At 38.6% G+C, this 23,100-nt stretch overlaps 1 protein-coding gene across 3 annotated transcripts in view; it reads left to right on the top strand.

Moving 5' to 3' along the window:
- Positions 1–23,100, top strand: part of LOC124646375 (calcium/calmodulin-dependent 3',5'-cyclic nucleotide phosphodiesterase 1) — a 184,097-nt gene that overhangs the window by 113,797 nt on the left and 47,200 nt on the right. The gene's annotated exons all lie outside the window — the stretch shown is intronic.

Below are 23,100 nucleotides of genomic sequence, written 5' to 3'. Positions count from 1 at the left end.
AAAGAATAGTTGTCATCAATCAGTGTTGTATATTATCACCTCGCTGAACAGAGCGTCGATAACAAGGCGAGAGATAAATTTACGAGGGTCCAGCCTCGGGTCTAGTTATAGAGATGTGGCCGCGATATTTACTATCTTGATGTGATAAACAGGCCTTTGTAGAGTGTATTTCCTAGTTTCTGGAATGTAGAGGAAAGCTTGAGATTTTGCAGAAGCAATGCGCTTCGAAAATTTTATTAGGACAACGCCAAGCGTCATCAAAGGTTTGCTATAATAAATGAGATGTAGGTAACATCTATAATATCCAATCTCTGGGTATTTAAAAATAAATAGCTTATCTATATCGCTGTCATAACGACGTATCAATCTTATATCATACCTTATATCTCATAACGCAGCATATTAACAACAATCTTACAACCCCATTGATATATTTACCCAGTGTTCCAACCACCCCCAGAATCAAATGTCCATCGAGAAAGTACATCAATAAAGTAAATAAAATTCACTCAACACTCAATTTCCTTTACACACAAACTAGTGTAATCAGAATTGAAATCTACATCGCACGATGAGAAATAGAGATGTTTTCAAGTCTAAGCCCTTGGTCGACATCTCGGGTTTGCCGCTAACGTAAATCTTATTGGTATAACGCCGCCGCCTCGTACTCGTAAAGCTCAGTTCAGAACTCAAGGGAATCGCGCGCAAACTGAGAACTGAGAAATATTGCGGTGCAAAGCATAAGCGGAAGAGATTTGTTACTTAGAAACTAATTACAGTAGCCATATTTTCTCTCATCAGCCATAACTTATTTTTTCCTTGGTCCTTTCTCACTTTTCTCAACCTTTGTCGATATTTTCAATAGCGGTTTTATTGTGGCACTATTACCGATGGTCAGCAAACTTGCAAAAACAACTGTTTTTTAACATACCTACGGTGGTATCAACTGTATTAAAATAAACAACATTTAGATAAGGAGTCAATAATTACACGTCAATAAGCAGTTAAAGATCATAGAACATTAGATGATAAAAAACGCGAAATATTTACCAAACTTTTTATCTCAAGTTCCTAACTTACACCACAACACAAACAAGCTTTATCCACGTAAAACATTGTACAATAATAATAAAGAATCCGCCACCGCACATAACTTGACACACTACACGCCTTTTATTGGCGTTTTTATAGTAGCCTCACAATCGCGACTCAGCTACGTAAACTAGGATTTGGTTTTCTATCTGGACTTGGGTAAACTGTTCGTTGTTTTGAGGTTACCATGTTTCGATATAGTGTGTACCAATCTGTACCAATAGTGTTTTGTTCCTTATTTGAACAAATTGATTTAAATTAAGTTGTTTTATTTTAATTTTTCGAATTTGGCATATGGTTTTTGGAAGTAAGATTGAATTTATTTAAAAGGCATTGATGTTGCACATAAAATGTTCTGTATTCATTAAATTCTCAATATAGAGGTCTAGACAAATAGATGCAATCCTACGTAACTATTTCGAAAATACAGCCTTTTGGTTATTGTTTGCGGATACTGTCCTTGTGTAATCTTTGCCGCGAAAACGTGCTATTTTAATTAGCCCACTTCAATAAACGATTTTGTCTTTAACTTTGGAACATTGAGTTATAAAATGTAATCCCTAACATGTTATAACAATCACTTCTAACGTTCCATTTAGTACACCTTATGAGCGATAAGCGCCAATCAAGTTCTAACACAACAGCACAGTTTGAGTCGCGTGCGAAACTTTACCGTGTACAAAGTAAAGCCAGCTCTTAATAAACTAGAAGCTCCACAATACACCTAGTTGCTTCGTAAGGTGTAACTTAGCGAGGTTATATGAAACTTATAAATGAACGTAGGTATATAGAATATTATATTGGCTGACTATACAATTAGGTATACATATCGCTGGTGGTGTATCAAAAGTTTTGCACCTAAAAATATTCTGGACATTGAAGAAATGGCTCATTCCCACTACAAATGCCAACGGCTCAAAAGGCGAAAAATATAATTCTTAAGTACAGGCTGATATGCTTATTGCCTGTAAGAGCGTTTGACTAACTTATATTTTGTACCCATTACTTATATTGTAATTCTACAAACCAACATTTACAGTGATTGCTTTTCACTTAATACTTGTATTTCTTTGTTACAGGTAAACAAACGCTGTTTTTGGCCGTATTCAATTTGTGAGTAACAAAGGGTTTGCCCAAATATAAAAACGTACAATGGAAACAATGGGGATTTATTTCCGAGATTCGATCGTAACTACTAAATGGAAATAATGAATGACCTTTCATCCATACGGGGAGTATTTATTAACTCCAATAGTCTGTCTATCTATTGTTTTGCATAGGTACTAGAAATAGGAATTTGATATAACTTAGATATTAGCCCCGTATGTCAAATTCCTTTCTTTAGAAAGCAAATCAACAATTACGGAAAACCCACTCAACCATGGGTATTTAGCTTAATTGGATAAGTTACCAAGTGCAACAGTTCCCTACTGCAAAATGTAAACTACATACGAACTTAAAAAAAAAGATATTTCATTGAAATTAATTATTTAGAATAGTGTTTGTCAATTATTTGTCAAAGAAAAATTTTACAGTTAATTCAAGATTGCCAGCAATTTCTAATAACGACTTATTAGTAGCGCTTAGTTATCGCAAATAGCAAGTATTTTGTATCAGTAAAAGTTTAGAATTCCTTTTAGTTTTATACCCATAACTCACCTTCAGATTGGAAATTCTGTAGTAAAGACAGTGATATCAATTTCATAAGAAAAAGTTGCTCTAAAGGGAAAATATTTTGACTACAAATTATAAAGCTAAGTCCTTTCCCATTGTCTGTACAAATTAAATATTTAAGCAGTTTTAGAAATAATATGAAACCTCTACTTTATGTCGAACTATTTTAGACGATTGACCGTTGGTGGAACTTTAATATATTGTAAGGAGTTTCGAGACGACGCCATCAACTACCCTACCGTAGTCTATAAAAGGGAGCTGTCAAGAAGAAACGGTTCTATTTGATCGTCAGCTCTCGGAGTGTACGGAAGTGTTGTGATAATTAGTGCTGGTCGTTATTAAGGTCACGTAAGCCATTTTTCAAATCATTTTGTTTAATTATTGAAGTTTGCAGTATTTGTTTAAATTGTTATGTTGTGTTGATTAAAATTTCAAAATAAACGGATTCTTGTCGAATTGTATTTTTTTTTAAATAAAATTCCACTTCTGAACCTAAAATCAGAAGTGGGATAAAGGACTTATAAGCCCACACCAACGTTAATTTGCTTTTGAATTTGTAAATTAGTTGAAAACAAGAAAACCGTTAACTTTTAAACTTTGCTTTGTTTACAACTACTGCTTACTTCATTTTTATTTCTTGTTATTATTTTTGTGTGTGTAAATTGTCGTTGCTAACTGCATTCATGAGACGTACAAGGACGCCTAGTCCACGAAGGCGCCGCTCCGGAGGTGATTCGCGTAATCAAGATCGACATAGTCCTCGTAGATCTCGCGACCGTAGTGAGGTTAGATCGAACCGCAATTCGAGCGATAGACAACGAACTTCGCGGGATGGCTTGCGTGTCCGAGATCGGCATGATTCTCGCAATACTGAAGTGTATCGGTCGCGTACACGTGTTAGGCGCGAATTGCGTAGTAGGGATCGCTCTCGTAGTATTCCTCGCGACAGGTCGAGATCACACTCACGTTCGGTGCGTTCTTCTAACGATGAGGCGCGCTCTGCTCATACCGATACCTTGCCTACAATTGTTACTGCTATACCAGAAAAGGTTGCGCCGCGACAGCAGTCCATGGAGTCCAGTACCCCTTGTTCTGAAGCGTCTACCCTCGCTAATGCTCTGATGCAGGCAATTAAAACGATGCAACCCTCAAGGTCGCAACATTATTATGTGTCTAATTTCGACCCCTCAATTAATGACATTGGAGCATGGTGCGAAGAGGTAGATCGTGCTAGGGAAGCCAACGGTTGGAACGATCACGAATGCTTGTCGCGCGTGGCGACGTGTCTTAAGGGTGACGCTAAAGTTTGGTTAGGTGAATGGGTTTCGAATGACCGGACCTGGTCTAATTTTAAGCGCGAGTTCAAACCTCTCTGTCCCGGTAAAATAGACTACGCCAACATACTGTTCGAGGCAATGAATACAACTTCGGATAAATATTCAAGTTACGCTGAATACGCTCGCCGTACCTTGTTGCGTTTGAGAATAGTTCAGGGGTTAAGCGACGACTTAAGAACCCTCATTGTAATACGTGGTATAGATAACGCTCAGGTGCGCGCCGCAGCCGCTAATGCCAGTCTAGCCCCTGACACAATTGTTTCATTTCTATCAATTTACTCAAAGCCCTTCGCAGGAAAACGGGACAGGGTGGTCGAACATAAAAAGCATAATCAAATGACAAAGTTAGGCACTACTACTACGACGGGTCCGAAATGCTTTAATTGTAATCGACATGGTCACATCAGTCGCGTCTGTAGGCGACCCAAGTCTAATGCATCCGGTAGCCGGTCGCCTCATGTGTCTTCCGACGCGACCTTCAATGCGCAACCGTCATCGAGTAACACTTGCACATTCTGTAAAAAACCAGGACACACTGAAGACAAATGCTTCACGAAAGCAAAGTCAGAACAACGTAATCAACGAAACGTCAATCTCTGTTCTTATAGTTCTAGCTCTTCACCGAATAGCGATATAACTTCAGCGATCATAGATGGTATTCCAGTAGACGTGCTCATTGATAGCGGAGCCCTAGACGTGTCTCTTATTTCTTCTAATGTTTTAAAGTATTTCACTTGTCAACCTAAGCCAAAACATTGTGTGTTGAAGGGTCTCAGTGATCGGGAAGTGATTGCGACGTCCTACGTTACACTTACCGTAGAGTTTAGCGACATCTCGATTGAAGTAGATTTAGTAATAGTTCCAGCATCTTTTATGAATACGCCTATCATAATTGGAACCGATGTATTAAATCGCGACGGCATTACTTACATTCGAACTAAAGATAGACAATATCTCACGCGTACAGACACGATAAATAAAGAGGTTAACGCTATCGATAAAAGCGATGAGTTACAACTGAACACACCTTTAAAGGGTGCAGAATTGGAAAGCCTTATGTCTGTTATAAACGATTTTTTGCAGTTTTTAATAAAAGGGACCGCTGTAACTACGGTCCGAACAGGAGAAATGGAAATAAGGCTTACCAGTTCTACTCCTGTCGTTTATAAACCGTATAGGCTGTCGTATTCCGAAAAACTTAAAGTACGGGAAATAACTCAAGACCTCTTAGAGAAGGGAGTCATTAGGCGTTCTACATCTGAATACGCGAGTCCAATTATCCTAGTGAGGAAACGCGATGGGTCAGACAGACTTTGCGTAGATTTCAGGGCACTAAATCGTATAACTGTAAAAGACCGTTACCCGCTCCCACTAATAGACGATCATATTGATAGGTTAGGCAGTTATAAGTTCTTTTCTTGTCTTGATATGGCTACTGGTTTCCACCAGATCCCTTTGAAAGAGGAATGTATACACCTGACAGGGTTTGTAACACCAGAAGAACACTTCGAATATGTCAAAATGCCTTTTGGCCTAGCCAATTCTCCAGTAGTTTATCAGCGCATCATCAATAACACCCTTCGCGCGCATATTAACGAGGGTAACGTGTTAGTCTACGTTGATGATGTCCTCCTTTTGAGTAACACGGTACAAGAGGGAATTGAACTGTTGCGTAAGGTACTTAGGACTCTCACAATAGCTGGTTTTTCGATAAATCTAGGCAAATGTTCGTTTCTGGTTACGGAAGTCGAATATTTAGGTAGACTCATAACGCAAGGTCAGGTTAGGCCGAGTCCACGGAAAGTGGAAGCCTTAGTTAACACTTTGCCTCCCGAAAACGTAAAGCAGGTGCGACAATTTCTAGGCTTGGCAGGATATTTTAGGAAATATATAAAAGACTATGCCACAAAAACTGCCCCTATTGCTCTCCTCACACACAAAAACGTTAGGTTTAACTGGTCCCCTGAATGCGAAACTATCCGCTTAAATTTGATTAGAGAGCTAACAAGCGAACCGGTCCTCTCTATCTTTAACCCGGTCTTTCCTACTGAAATCCATACGGATGCTAGTAGTATTGGATACGGCGCTGTCCTCCTACAAGTACATCCCGACTCAAAAAAACATGTAGTCGCATATTTTAGTCGATCCACCCAGGGAGCAGAAAGCAAGTACCACTCTTACGAGTTGGAGACCCTTGCTGTCGTTAAAGCCCTTCAAAACTTTCGCCATTACTTGATCGGCATAAATTTTGTAATAGTCACCGATTGTAATGCGCTTAAGTCCACTGAGCGTAAGAAAGATCTTCTGCCCCGAGTAGCGAGGTGGTGGATCTACCTCCAAGACTTCAATTTTTCAATCGAGTATCGCAAAGGAGTAATGTTACCCCATGCAGACTACTTGAGTCGCAACCCTGTTTGCGTAAATCAAATTTCGAGGCCCCGCAACTGGGCTCAGATCGCGCAGTCAGCCGACAATGAAACCCAAGACCTTACTCAGAAACTTCATGATGGCAGACTAGACGCTGATCGTTATAAAATTCAAAATGGGGTCCTATACTATAAGTACGTCCCGTTAGGCCAAGAACCGAGGTTGCTCTGTTATATACCAAAAGGGCACCGACTCAGTCTTTTGAGAGTGTTCCATGATGAACACGAACACATAAATGCGGAGAAAACTATTGACCTCATCCTTAGGCACTTCTGGTTCCCTGGTCTCAGGCGATTCGTTTCTAAATATATCTCTCATTGCCTTGTGTGCATTTCGCAAAAGAGAGTCCCTCGAGCCCCGTTACAAAATATAACTTCATGGCAAAAACCGGACACCCCATTTAATACAGTTCACGTTGACGCTTTGGGACCCCTACCTGTATCAGAAGGGTATAAATTCATCCTCCTCATTGTAGACGCCTTTACTAAATACACGCTTCTCTACCCTATTTATCGACAAGATTCTACGGAACTTAAACGCGTCATTACTCAGGCTATTTCCTTGTTTGGGGTGCCTAAACTTATGGTCACGGACAAAGGACGTATGTTCGAGTCTAAAGAATTCGTGGCATGGATTAACGAACTTGGCTGCAACTTGCACTACATCACGCCGGAGATGCACCAGGCAAATGGTCAAGCGGAAAGGTACATGCGGACAATACTCAACATGTTACGTATTCAAGCCAACCACAAAAATCTGCAGTGGTCGGAAACTCTGTGGAAACTACAACTGGTGCTGAATATCACAAGACAGAAGACTACGCAGGTATCTCCCTTGAATCTTCTAATAGGCACAGAATCTACAACTCCTGTGGTTCGGGCGCTAGTACGTGATGTGGCAATCGAGGGTTCGGCACCTAACAGAGAGGCACTACGAGAAATCACAAGAAGCAGAGCTCGAGAACTCCTCAGTAACAACCAAATCAAGCAAGACGAGCAAGTTAACCAGCGACGGAGTACACCACGCCAATTTAATGTTGATGATTTGGTCTTTGTAATAAAATACTCTCAGTCGGCAGGGAAACTCGACTCCGGCATGCGCGGCCCTTACAAGGTGGTGGAAATTCTACCTAGTGGTCGTTACACGCTACGCTTGCTCGGCGGCAGTTATGGTAAAACAACGCAGGCTGCTGCGCAATTCATGGTGCCGTGGCGGGGAGAGTGGAGCCCTGAAACATGTGCAGCATTTTTTGAAAGTAAGTTGATCTTATTATGTTGTCAGTTACGCGAGGCTCATTCGTACGAATATTATCTAAACGGTGAACCTCACTTGCATGATTCACTTTGCCTGTTGAGATGCTTCAGCACGGATGATTGCGGTCACTGTGTTGGAAAGCCTCGATACGTATGAATACGGTCTGCGTGTCGGGAAGCTTCACACGTTCGAATACGGTCTGCGTGTGGAATGCGCTCGTACGTTCGAATACGGTCTTCGTACGAGTGGGTCTATTTTGCAGAGTACGTTATTGGATTCGCTGGTGATTGAGTAATGAAGTCAACCGACGAGATTAAGTATACAGGCCTTTGGAAACTTATAGTACATGCCTTGGCTTAGTTGTATTTTGTTTTCTTTGAGAACGATGAATGTGTGTCTTGTAAGATAGAGTTCTGATAGAAAGAGGAGTGAATTGACTGAGCGGAGACTGAATGATTGGTTAGCAAGATGGGATGTTCCTATGTTGTATTCCCGAACGATATAATAATAATAATAAAACATTTATTTTCAGATAACACAGATCCACATTGTTAGTAGTTAATAACTTATAAACTAATGTTAGTTAACAAAATTAAAAATAAATAAAAGCTAAATAAAAATCCTTACTCTACTCGCCCCCTGCCAGACCCATGGCTCGAGGTATCAATATTCATGTGAACATTAATACATCGACCCAAGTACGGGCAGTCCAACCTACTGGCTATCATACTCAAAACGCTGTTACGACTAGCCCGCACTCTGCTCAGCATTGACGCGCACCGCTTGCGCAGAGTAGCGTAGAAGCAATCGATGCGCGCCTCCGCGAACATACGTGACGCACTGCAGTGCCGGGGCAGCCGCAACATCGTTCTGAGAGCATTATTGTATTGTACCCGTAGGGCACTGTACGTCTTTTGAGTATAGACTGCCCACAGACTGCAGGTGTAAAAAGATGTACAAAAGGCTCTAAAGAGAGTTATTTTAACTTCCCTTGTACATCGTGCAAATCTGCGAGCAATCATGTTTGCTCTCACGGACAGTGCCCTACGTTCACGTTCAATATCCATGTCGTCCTTAAGGTCCTCGGTAATAAGGTGACCCAGATATTTGAATTCACGCACTCTAGCCAACTGAACTCCATTCAGCCTTATAGGGGGCACGCTAGATGGACACCTGTTACCCGCCTTAAAGACAACAAACTCACTTTTTTTCACATTATATTTCAAGCCGTGACCATCAGCATACGCTTCACAAATTTCGATAAGTTTCCTCGTACCACAAACCGAGGCGCTCAGCAGCACCATATCGTCGGCATAGCTAAGATTATTAACACAAACTCCATCTATGTGACAACCGATGTGGCTGCTGCTGAGCTCCTCGATAAGGGCATTAATATACAAATTAAAAAGACGCGGTGAGCTTAGACCACCCTGTCTTACGCCACATTCCAATTTATACGGATCTGAAAACGTATCCGCCCAGCGTACATTATTAATCTGATTGCTGTACCAATATTTTAAAATATTAAGAAGCTCAGGCTGTACTCCTACTTCCTGTAACTTTCTCCACAAAATGTCATAACACACTAAGTCGAAAGCTTTGCTCAAATCGAGGAAACAGGCATACACAGGTGTGCCCCTGTGGGTATAGTACCTGACAGTATGCTTCATGCACAATATGGCACTTTCCGTTGACAGCTGCGGTCGAAATCCAAATTGATTGTCATGTAGAACTATAGATTCAGCCAATTGTGCATCCAGCACACTGTCAAGAACCTTAGCTACTACAGTCGCTAATGATATTGGCCTATAATTGGTTTTGTCGGAGACGTCTCCCGTTCTGTTTTTGACAATGGGCACTACAATTGTTCTCATTAACGGCTCCGGCAAATAAGAGTGGCTTATACATAAATTGTAAAACATAGCCAGTACTCGTCTAATATGAGGTCCAGCATGTTCTAGATGCTCAATACTAAGACCATCATGGCCAGGGGATTTTCCTCTTCTCATTTGACGAATAGCTCGTTCCACAACTTTAGCTGAGATCTTTAGGTTCAACCCCCCACCCTGGGACTCAGTATTGAGCATCGATACAGACGGACCTACTGGCGATTTAACAAAAAAGTGTTCTTTAAATAAATTAGCTATGTTCCTAGGGTCTGAGTGACCCTCAATACTCACGGGAAGGCCAGGCTTATAGTTCAATTTTCTAGTTTCTTTCCAAAAACTAGAGAAATTCTTATTCTTACTTAGCGTCGCTAACTTATTCATTTTTATTTGTTCTTCATGATCTTGACACCACTTTAAGCGCGATTTAAAAATCTTTCTACTTTCATACATCGCGTCATACACTGGTCCCGATTTCGGCTTCCCGTAATCGACCCAGTTCTGGAACATTAGCTTGGCCGACCCGTGAGCTTCACCCACATGTCTGTTCCACCCTACTACACACTTACGTCTGTGCTGCCTATTTCCCCGACATGTAGCTTTTGCAGATTCACGGAGGGCGGTCACTATGTTACAGTACATTTTGTCCAGTACATACATATGATCTTGGTTACAACATTTCTTGTCTCCACACCTAATAAACTCCTGAGGAAAATCAATTAGCCTCAATTGTTCATGACAATATTTCCTATATTCTTGTATTTGATTCCCATTTCTAATGCCCCATTTTACTCCGAGATTAACATCATTTTTATTTAAATCATATAAATTAGATATAGGATTAATAACGTTCAATTTACACTCAAGGAGTAGAGGAAAGTGATCAGACCACAGCGTGTCATGCATTATACGAACGTCTACGACAGCATTAAATGCAGACTTAGTGACTAAGCAATGGTCCAACCAGCTTGACGTTCCATGAGCGTCACTTATAAAAGTGTAAGAACCTGAATCCACACCCAATTTGTCCACATCTACACAAATCAATTCACGTTCGGTGCAAAAATAGTTCAACTCACTGAAAAATAGACCATTTGGGTGCGAATTAAAGTCACCTAGAACAAACACAGATTCAACATTCTCAATGTCTACAATCGCACTTACCAGTCCCAAGCACTCTGTAAATTCAACCATATTTTCAGCCCTTTCGGTAGGCATGTAAACGCTCATAACTATTATAGTCCTATTATTACATATAAGTTTGATAGCACATACCCTTGGGTTATCGGTTTTTATCACTGACACATCACTGAAAACACTTTTCCGCCACAAAATTGCTACTCCTCCAAATGGCCTACCGACCAGTATTCCCGCTGAGGTATCTATTGCAGATGTTCCAGTGCTGCCGAATTCTATATCTATATTGCCTAAGTACGAGATCTCCTCAGGCAATAGCCATGTTTCCTGTAAGGCTATAATATCACAGCTTTTGCATAGATCCTTAATACTTTCGCTTGATCGCTTGACATTTTTGCAGTTGAAACTAACCATTTTATAAGTATTATAACTATCCATTAGTTGGCTGTTTCCGTTCATTATCCACCGTAATGGTAGGCTTAAAACTTACAAAACGCCGGAATAAAATACCTTGCGGCCACAGTTTATCCGTCAGAAATTCTTGCAATTTATATTTAGGAACAAGCACCTTGTATGCATTATATTCCGTGTCGCTCCTTATATTTATTTTATGCAAAGAAACTGTCACCTGTGTCTTCTGTCGAATATACTTAATAATATCATTTTCAGTAGTATCTTTGTGAACATGGCTGATAAATAAGGGCACTTTTAAATCTGCCACTTTAAAAGGCCCGTCAGTATCACTAGACGTACCGAACACACTCGTTAATCGCTTCTTATACTTCGATTTACGACTTTCCACCGTTATCCATTGCCCATCATTATTATGCTGACTGTTACAATGCGAAAATAACACCTCCGACATCGTTGTATCATGTTGTTTACTAAACGTAACCAACTTGTCGGCGCACTGTCCCGCTATTTCGCGTGACGTCACATCAGCTGATAACGTTGCATTCATCTGGGACCCGCTCACTTGTGAGGTTGTGGCATTGTTTATTATATCACTACTATTGCACTCCGGGCGACTGGAGATTCCATCACAAATAATTGTTGGCGATCCCTGACGTGATAATTGGGATATTCTGGATTCAGATTCGTTATTAATGTACCCACCACTTTTAGAAATTATGTTGGTGTCATTATACAACGGTACCGATTCAATTGTATGCAGTTTTTCCCTGAGCCCTTTTAAATCCTGTTGACTTGCATAATCACTTTTGATATGTTTGACCTCTGCTTGCAATAAAGTTATGTCTTTGAGCAGTTTCGTCACATCTAGATGATCAAATGTGATTGGAGGTAGTTTGTTCAGGTCTCGGGCTACAAAGACTGGTATTTTATCAGGATCCGTGCTCTTCAGAAGGGCCACTATATCTTCTAGATCACGATTTTCCTTTCCTTTGTTCTTCCTTGTGATCTTTTTTCTATCCGTCGGCACACAGTCAAACAATAACGACTTTGACTTTTTAATTTCCTCCGGCGAAAACGCAGATACACAGATTCTCGTTAAACTATCCTCATCTATCACTGAGATCTTATTACTTATGTATGTTAACATTTCATCTATCACGATGTTACAGCTATTACATTTTATAGTGTCCGTCATTATAACGATCACTCGATAACACGTAATTGGGTCAAGTACACGTCTGTCGCCATCAAGCGCGCGCGCATTACTCGATATAACTAATAGCTTTTTGTTTTTAGATGAAACTAACGATGACGAGGAGACAGAAGTGCAAACAGAGTTTGCTCCTACAGCTGCGCTGTCCATGCCCCTGCTGGATGAGAGGGATGGAACCGGTTCACCGACCTCTCCAGTGGCCGGTCCTAATGGGATCGCGATAAGAGATTGTGTCGAGGACGACTCACCGTCAGGAGAGGCCGTGTAAGGAGTTTCGAGACGACGCCATCAACTACCCTACCGTAGTCTATAAAAGGGAGCTGTCAAGAAGAAACGGTTCTATTTGATCGTCAGCTCTCGGAGTGTACGGAAGTGTTGTGATAATTAGTGCTGGTCGTTATTAAGGTCACGTAAGCCATTTTTCAAATCATTTTGTTTAATTATTGAAGTTTGCAGTATTTGTTTAAATTGTTATGTTGTGTTGATTAAAATTTCAAAATAAACGGATTCTTGTCGAATTGTATTTTTTTTTAAATAAAATTCCACTTCTGAACCTAAAAATATATATATATTTAATTAATAGGTTCATTCATGGTCTTTTCATCAATGACGTATCATGACTCCAGAAACGGGAAATCTTGCTAACGATTCATAGAATTTTAAAATACTATCATGATATAAGTTGTTAAGAAGATTAAAATAAATTGAATTGATGTTCAACGTCAATATTGTCTCCACAAAACTTGATACTGAACAAAAGAGAAACCAATAAAAGACGATCAAAAATAATAAAATAATACCTCAGGATACAAAGGTCACGTATGGAACGAACAATGAAGGTTCTATCTTTTCTTGGCGACGTTAAAATAATAGCAAGTTAGCAAGTTTCCGCCAGACCGAAACTGTGGCAGAACAAATATTGAATACTGACTGAACGGACGGAACTGGGTGGAAATTGAAATGGCTCATAGTGGTTTTACTCAAGCAAGCGATCACAGCTGTGGGATGACGTTGCGTTAAATAGACGAGTAAGATCTATACATATAATAAATCTGTAGAAAGTGATTGTTTGTTCGGGATTCACGTAAAATCTACGAATTTAATGCAGACAATGCTTATATACAAAAGTTCTACGTAACTTGGGGTATTACTTAGGCTTTGTTTCATCGAAATCGGTTCACTCTATCAAAAGATATGATTAATTTAGTGAATTCAAGATGTAAAATATTACGACACGCAATCTGTTTGACAAAACAGTACAGGTTAAAGTAGCTCCATCTGTGGTAAATAAAATACATCAAGAAGCGAGTTATAAATAACAATGAATTACCATTTACATTCTTTATATACTATTATTTCAATAGATGGAGTTGTGTATTTTCCGTAATTCACCATATTTTAACACGTAGTGTAATTTTTCGATAGACATTTCAATAGTGTTTGTCAGTTTGCCGTGCCACATCAAAATCCAACTATAATTATTACCTTGATGAAAGGAAAATTAATAGATCTCAGCCAAATTTAAAACGGTGCCATCTAAATTATTTTTTGAACATTATGTCAAAAATGATGACTTTAGTGGAACAATTAATTATAATTTAAAGTTACAGATGGAGTTCATATCAGGATTTTTTCATAAACATAGTTTAGCTTATCTTCCACTAATGTGGTGGCCTTAAACAAATTACTTTGAGTGAGTAGTATTATTTTTTCTGATGCAAAATATGAAAACTTAATCCTAGAAGAAATCAGGATCTATCTCTCGCAAGCGCTGCTAAGCGTGAGATAATGTAGGCTTCTGTAGCTTTAAAAACCAGCCCAGATACAAAGTGCAGATAAGAAATGGGAGCTGCCTTATCGCGTCTGAAAACGTACAAAATACGCGTCGCATACCAGAGACATGCTTACTTTCAACTTCCGATCGCAATTAATACACTGTTCACGATTACGAACAGTCTCAGTTAGACCCGAGCCAAGTCTAAAAAAAAACCTTTTATATAAAACTACGTTTGATATCATTCAATTACAAAGACAGAATTGTTCTCTGTTGCAAATCCTATCCACCTATATCCTATCCTAATCCAGAATGCATTGCAGGTGTGCATTGCACAAAAACCAATGGTATCCTATTCGAGAAGTCAAAAGAGTTGACCTGCCAACGTCAGCTTCTGCGCTAAGCAAGTGTTCTTAATAGTACCATCAGAATTACATTCATCGTTGAATGAGGTGAATAAATTTTCAGAAACCACAATAACAGTAGGAGCCAAAGCGTATTATCGCTTCATAGAGCTCTGATTGGCCCCAGGTGACCAAGTCAGGTCTGATTTGTTCGTTCATCAGATCTTTGAAAGTGTTTCGGTGGATACTTACGTCCTGTTTACGTGTGACACAAAATATGGTATATAAACGTCCTCCGCAAGGGCGAAATTTTCCCAGTGTGCGATAGTGACGCACAGTATACAACACTTATGTTTCTTTTGATTTGCTGGCTCCACCAAGAAATGACAAATTGCGAGCGTACATTTTGAAAATCTTGGCAAAACTGCAGGTTTCAAGTACGAACACATGAAGTGGACTCTCTCAGATACGTACGTTTTGCCTATTCGTGAACTAATGCAAACATTTCGGTGGAGTCCCAGCTTAGGCCACCACATTAGGCGTGCGCGATCCTCGGGCGTGTGAGTAGCGCGGGCGCCGCGCGTGCGTCGCGAGCGCGCCGCGTGGGCGTCGCGTTTTGCTGCCCTGCGGCACTTGCAGCGCGCTCGCGGCGCGCACGCGCCGCTCTCCTTGACGTTTAACTGCTAAGGCGTTTAGCGGGCGGCGGGGATAGCGGGCGAAGGGTAAGAACGCAACTCGAGCGCCGCGTGCTCGCCTCGAGCGCGTCGCTTGCACTCTTCACACATGCCGCAGGGCAGCAAAACGCGATGTTCACGCAGCGCGCTCGCGACGCCCGCGCTACTCACACGCCCGAGGATCGCGCACGCCTAATGTGGGGTCAGCCTTACCATAGTGAGTAAGTGAAACTATCCTACCCTATGCGCCTGCTGATGATGATGACTCATTTCATCATCCATCCAGCTATTCCCCAACTATGTTGGTGTTGGCTTCCAGTCGCCGAATCTGTTCGAGTACCAATATTTTGCTTGGAGCGACTACCTATCTGATCTCTTCAATCCAGTCACATTACAAGACATTATCCATGGTAAGACTGACAGACTTTCTGGCTTCTGATTAGTCACAGCAGCTGCAGAAAATGTACAAATGACAGCTTTGTCAGACTCAAAGCATATAGACATAGATTATAGCTGTTTCCTGTGAAAATTACTTACGCACCATACGTAATAATTTTCCAAATTGGCTGACTAGATCCAGAGATATTCACAACGTCACAAACTTTACTTCTTTTGTTTAGATAAATGGTCACATCCACAACACAACCTTGATCATTGAATCTATGCGACTGCTAAGTGCTAATCCTAATTATACTGTCACGTGAAAGAATGCACCTACGGGATAAGTAGTATTTTGACGATTCTATATTGCCCACGCAAACGAAGTTGCGGGCAACAGCTAGTCTATCATAAAATCGTATGACTTCTCATCACTATCGTTATCACAGTCCTGTCTACTGCTAAACACAGGACTACCCATTGATTTACGCAAAAAGATGAAGAAGAATTGTAACAATCATTATGACCCAAGATACTTATTCAATATTAGCATGAATAAAGTTAGCGAAAACGCTAAATATTACTTCTTCCAGGTATCCCATTTCAACGAAAACCGAATGTTTGCGTCCAATCGGTAATGTGAATTTTCCTTTACTTTGACTCGGTACCAAATTACCAATCGGATAGCAAACTTTCAAATTCGGAATGTTGGCTGCTATGTATCTGGCTGTAACATGGAGAACATGATTAGCAGAGGTGCCATAATGGAAAATCGCCTAAGAAAATAGCGCTCCGAAATAAGGGTGAGCGGGGGACGAGGAACGTTAATGTCTTCGCTTGCTTTGGATCCAACCATTTTTTGCAATACCAGAAATCGTTAACAGATATCTCAAAGAACCCGAATGCCTTGTTAGTTCACTCGTAACTGATTGCTTTGGTCCTGTTCACCGTACTTTGACCTAGAAGAAACTACCTGACCTACCTGCATTATGGCATCTCCGCTCATCTTTCTTTACCCCATGGGCTGGAAACATGGCAGAATATTAATTATGAAGATAGATTCAAAGGCAAAGACTTGAACTGTTCGGAACTCTGATATGATAAAGTTGACGGGATTCTGTAGACAGAGCTTTGTGATTATATAGTGGGACTAATTGAATACTGGCCAGTGTTTCTACTGGCATTCGAAATTCAATATTCGAATTTGACATGGACGTTCTTTTTGGTTGGTTTTTGTTTTTCTTCATTTGTGTTTTTCTCGTTAGGTTCTATTTACTTTTTATGTTTTTTGTGCGTTTGATTTGAATGTTCTTTTTGTGACATTTATGAATCTGTCTTTGCACGAAATAGATTCAATGATGTATTGCAGATTCATGTCCGTAATATACTTTTTACTTTATTCTTTTTTATAATTCGCTTTTTACTGATTGATTTAACCCTATTACCCTAAGGTGGTTAACCTCATTAATCATATTAACTCACATCAAGCTCAGTCTCTTTGCAATTATGCTAAAGCTCTCGAACCAAACAATCCTTCGTGATTGAAAATGTATACGGAACTAACTAAGTTACCGAAGTAATTGTAAAGTGGGTCGAAGCAGGGTTATGCAACAAACTTAACGTTACTTAGAAACCATTGGACTGATAAGAATAACGTAGGAAGTTTATCAAAGTGCAGGAATCATGGTCTATAAGTACTTAGACTTCAGTCTTTGGTTATGTAAAATCGGTATTATATTTGTAACTTGCAATAAAGTCATAGCAGTACGTATTAATAATTTTAGGAGACAATTTTGTATTGATATCGAAGGGATTATGTCAGACATTCATAGATATTATAGAAATCTATAAAAAATAGTTAAGTATGTCATTCTAGTTGGCCTTTGTGCAATTTACAGTTATTTGTTTCTAGAAGAAATATTACAGCACCTATTTATGTTATTAGAACCTACTGCCTCGATGCAATGAAGGGTTTGGGCAGTGTCACAATACGGCTGAAATACAATAGAATCTCTCTTAAAAGAGCATTAATTTATCGACTACTCGACTCTAGAGACGGGTAAAATAGAATTACTAAATCAATGTATGTATATCATCCACAAACATTATCTCGTTTTCACTTAGCAAAAGTAGGTTTTGTTGACCATAGGTTCTCGAGGCGACCCAAGTTTTCGATGCTTTTCAAGAACAATACAATTATAGCAATAAATGTAGCATACCAAGTATCTTGTGAGCAACACTTAAATGCTTTAATTACTATTATTACCATACGATTAAAGCTTGATTTAAAAGTATCAATAACTCGGATCGCTTCAGGACTGTTCACTTCACGTAGTAGTCACATCAAGGTAGTAAAAGGCTTCTACTACATCTGCTAGCAAGGCCGGTTTGTACAGGGAACATTGTTAGGCTATAGTTTAAATTATTTTATGAGAATTGTATACTAAGTGCGCGGAACACTGAAAATGTCGTTCGATGACCACGTACCGGTTTCTATTGCAAACTTTTACATACTTGAAGTGCAAGCGTTGTGGCAATATATTTATATAAATATGTTAGTCAACTTTGTAATTAACTTCTCCAAGGGTGCGGTTTTTCATCCACTGCGGTGCACGCACAGGTCAACGTTCAAAATTGTCAGTTATCCATTACAGTTGTTCCACGGTGATCTTTATACAAACCGGCCTGCACAACCAGAATTGAAGTGAATCTTGCGAATATAGTAGGATCCTTAGTATCATCTTCTTCTATCATAAGCTGTTGTTACGTGTTGCAGTGGCGAGTCCACCGGGAGGCGCGGGCGCACCGCGGGAGGAGGCGCCGCCCCGCCCCCCGCCGCCTCCCGCGCCCCGCAATGGCACCCCTCCCAGTAAGCACGGTTATAGAACTATGGCGGTTGTGGCGATAGGCACATTATTAACCATCATTTATTTATTTGTGATACATTATACCTGAAATTTTTAGTTTGCGGAAAAGAAATAAGCCAATTAATATCACTATTTTGTTCGTTGCCTACATATAACAGGTTTTTTTTGTATGTGCCTGTGTACTTTTCCAAAACAGTTCATGCATTTTCGAGGAGTTGAGTAACAAATTCATAAAAAAATATCAGAACTAAAAACCTCCTTTTTGAGAAATCGGTAGAAGAAGAAGAAATCTTTAAAATATTCAAAATCAGAATGACCTAAAACACTGCACCCGAGTGTAAATGAGACTTCAAAACGAGTTTATACTACATTAACAGCACATGAACTGCAATGTAAGTAAGGTTTTCAGCTGAAAGGCTTGAAATTAACCGTTTCACTGAAGTTAATAAACTGATTTTCGAGTTCGAATTCACAGAAGAAGCGTGCAGTAATTTTTAAATGTTCGTTTTGAACGTGAACTAACTTTTTTGTATTTTCTGTACATGAAAACGAATTCTATGTAAGCATATTTCATTTTATCTGTTTAACGAAACCATATTTTTATTATGCATAGTTCGAATTTCATAAAAGGTTTTGCGAATTTGACTGACTTTCAACCAATGATCATATGTTTCCTATGACATAGGAGAATTCCCAGAAAGAATACATAAACTGAACTAACATTAATATTATTTAAAGAGAGATTCTATTAATTAGCTTTTATTTATATTCTTTATAATTCTATCGCCACAGCCGCCATGTCTCGTGCACGTTAAATTTCGTCTGTCGTCGTTTGTATTTCGACTCCCGCGCATTCAAGATACACGCTTGTGTCATTTTATTATATCTGATGGTTTCTACTCCTCTACACAAACCTCTGGCCGATGCTGGCATATTTTTTGAGCGTTCTTTTTTTAAATTAGATAAATGCCATAGTCTTTTAAGGTTGCATATGGCATTTTGCAACGCGATGTTCATGTCATCTTGACACTGACGTGTGAAGATATCTTTAAAAAGAGAACGCGTGCATTGTTTTTTTATTTATTTATTCTTTTTAAATAAAATAATTCACGGGCTTCTTTATACAATATTCTATTTTTAAACGATAAAGAATATTATGTGTAAAATCTCTTTGACATTCTTCTCTATGTTATATTTGGTGGGATACAAGTTCTAATTTAAACTTACATTTAGTTAATTCCACTGTATACTTTCAGCAATAAAAACACTTTTACAAACACCGTGACTTTAAATCGTGTGAATTTACAGATATTACATAATCTCCCACAGCGCCATTTTAGCTCATCTACAAACATCCCCAACATTGTACACAAATAACATTTTCACTAGGTGTGAAAACTGACCTCCTGAAATCAACTAGGTACATCATTATATCCACACACATTGTATTAAACACTACATTTTCCTGCATTTGGGTACTCACAACTTAGAGCATTGAACCAACCGGAGCCGCAATGAGCACAAATCTGCATGCGGAAAGGATTGCCAATTTACTACCGTAGAATGAGACTGGCTAGCATTTAACCTGCGGGAGTTCTCGTACCAAAAGCACAATGACGGTGATGGTAATGACCGTTCCAGTTGGTTAAATGATCTAAGACTCACAATGAACATGATTTTATACGAAATATTCTGGCTTTTCTACATTTTCAATACCTACATTATTTATTCAAAATCTGCTGGGGTTTACAGTGGCCGTAAATAAAGCAATACAATAAAACATCCCATCAGAACATACACGTATACCACAGCTGTGATTTAAATATGGAACAGTTTTTTTTTTAAATTTTATTTATACTCTTTTCGTATTTATTCATATCTATTTTTTACTGCTTAACTGTTGACGTAACTCTTTCAGAATTTTAACATACCTACCTACTTATTAGCCTACCGGCTTATTTTTTCATACCAACTTATTTATTTAATTGTACGAAAACTTTTTTAAATTCCTATAAAATATGATTCTTTTTATTTTACTTTATTCGTAATCATTCTATATTTAATTACTTAAAAATTATGTCTAAATTCAAACACCGCCATGATTGTGTTTTGCATGAGTTTGGCGGACAAATGTTTACTTCTTATTAATTATTCTCTTACACTCTGTTAATTTTGAGTACATTCGTAACATCTTGTAAATATTTGTCTATTAATTAATGTGGTGTTGTTTCTTTTGTGAATGGTAGAAATCTGCGTGCGTGTTTTAATTATTACTTACTTAAGTTCTAATTGTTTGCCTAAAGGTGTTCTTTTGTTTTATGATTAGTGGCATGCTACATTGTTTTTTTTCTCTCTAGTTTTCAATCATCATATAGACATTTAGTGTAAGTTAGAAGGAGACAAGAAATTGCGCGTGGGACAGATCATTTTTAATGAAAACATTTGGTATGACAGAAAATCATCCGAGGGGAAAATCATCCTCATTCCTAAAAAATCGGACAAGGATAGACCTATATTTTTTCCGGCGTCCGGTTCGTTTGCGGATCGTTTCCACATAAACGTGGCTGTTAATAGCTTAGCACTCCAAACAAACCGGTTTAACGACCGGTTTACTGCCCAAACGTGAAAGGTGAGCTTTTCACCAAAATCAGGTTAGAAAAGTTATTTATTGCGTTCACAAATACTCGGAATAAGATTTAGTTGGGTTTACCACGGTGTTTGTGACTGGTATAAAGTACTTTCATTTGTTTCGAAATCAATGTGCGTTTTCATTCTTCTATCATGGTGGGATAACAATATGAAAAGTCTTCAACTTGATTTTTTTATAGTCGAATAATTTTAGACAACCAGTATCTATAGGATTCCCCAGGTAACTGGGTTGAGAAAGTCAGATAGGCAATCGCTGCATGTAAAACACTAGCACTCAGCCGCATTCAATGCAACTGAAAGTTAACATAGTTAGAAATTGGGGAAAGGATGATGAACCCAGATGAACCCAACATTCGTCCAAGCAAGGGTAGGTATGCACAGACTTATTCTCTTTCCCCACATACCCGCAGTAGGTTGGCAATCCGTCACGACCACTAAGATTACGCTATTAATAAAAAAGAACGGTCCTATTACTCTAGCCAAAACGCAATTTACTTACACACACATTATTAATAAGTTATTTGTAACACAGATTGCCTATTTACTTTCTGATGGAAACGGTAGTTATTTATGAAACATGTTTGGTTTCACGGTAATTTATAACAATTTGTTAGGCCTGTTGCCCTGTAGTAATTTTGTTAATACTATATGTCTGTCCAGTTAAGTAGTAAAGCTTATTAATAAAGTATTAGATAAATACATAATAACCATTTTAATTTTAAACAAATCAGAAAACCTTATAGACGTTAAAAGAATTTTAATTTTCCTGGAATAACTTTGATTGGCTTATAAATAAGAATATATACTTATATATTATTGTTTTTTAGAAAATTGACAGTGTTTGTTTAGATTCTAATCGCTTCGGAAAAAAAACCACTAAAGCATAAATGTCTTTATTTTCATAGTAAATGAACTATCGAATAACTTAAAAAATCCTTCTCCACACAATTCTATATAACCAGTGACAATGTTTATATAATAGAACTTCGTATGACAAAGCAATCAAAGTTCAAATATAGACGGTCGTTATCTCCAAGCTTGTCGGCAAATATCAAAAGAACTAGATATTAAAGTCAGTACAATAGAATAATCTGCACATTATTTATTCTCGAGAAATACTTTTGAAAATTGTGTAGGAGCGTTGACTTTTCATGTTTGAGTTTGAAGATATTTTAAATAGAATAAGACGAGTTTATGCCATTTTCCATACGACTGTGTATAGTAGTGATACCTGCTATTTCAGGTTATCTACCACCACTGGTACAGGCTGATCTATCTATCCAACATTCTGCGAAGAATTTAGCTTTGAGAATAAAAAAAAACAAGACTAATCATTATGGGCCTCTCTTCATCTTTCATTTTCTTTAATTCTGGCAAAACCTGATTCTTATTATCATAAAATTCTAAAAATTTCTATAAAAACCTTTTTCACAAGCCACCGATTTCAAATCCTGAAAAAACATTACAAACAGCAGAATTTCTCTGAAAATAATATTCAGTGCACGATCAAATTACAATTTCAATTTGTCTAGCGCCGGCAATGCAATTCTGGGTCCCTCCCGTTACCATGGCAACGGGCGCGTCAACAGACAGTAGATAGGATCTTGGGTGAAACGTAACAGTATCGAGGTATCTACTTGAGTGTTTGCAAGTTTTCACTACGTTTGCAAAAACTAAGACAGTTGACCTATGATGTTGTTTCTGAACCTCTTTTGTTACGGTCATAGAGATATAATTTTGAAAATAGAATGTCAAAGCCAAAAGCTGAAAAGTTTGCCTATATTTTTTACTTAATTTATTCATGTTCTCAACTTAAATACGATTAGCCAATTACGAAATATTTATTGTAACCATTATAATAGTCAAACATTAAGCATACCCCGCGCCTTTTTCTCAAATTTATTATTACAAGAGCTTTAAAAAAAGAATTACTTTCAAAATCCCAAGTTAAACGTAATTGAATGTTTTTTTTTTCTCGTA

This window comes from Helicoverpa zea, chromosome 3 (genome assembly GCF_022581195.2).
Source record: "Helicoverpa zea isolate HzStark_Cry1AcR chromosome 3, ilHelZeax1.1, whole genome shotgun sequence".
Taxonomy (NCBI): Eukaryota; Metazoa; Arthropoda; class Insecta; order Lepidoptera; family Noctuidae; genus Helicoverpa; species Helicoverpa zea.
The sequence above is the reverse complement of the archived record's forward strand: the minus strand, read 5'-3'. Positions and strand labels throughout refer to the sequence as shown.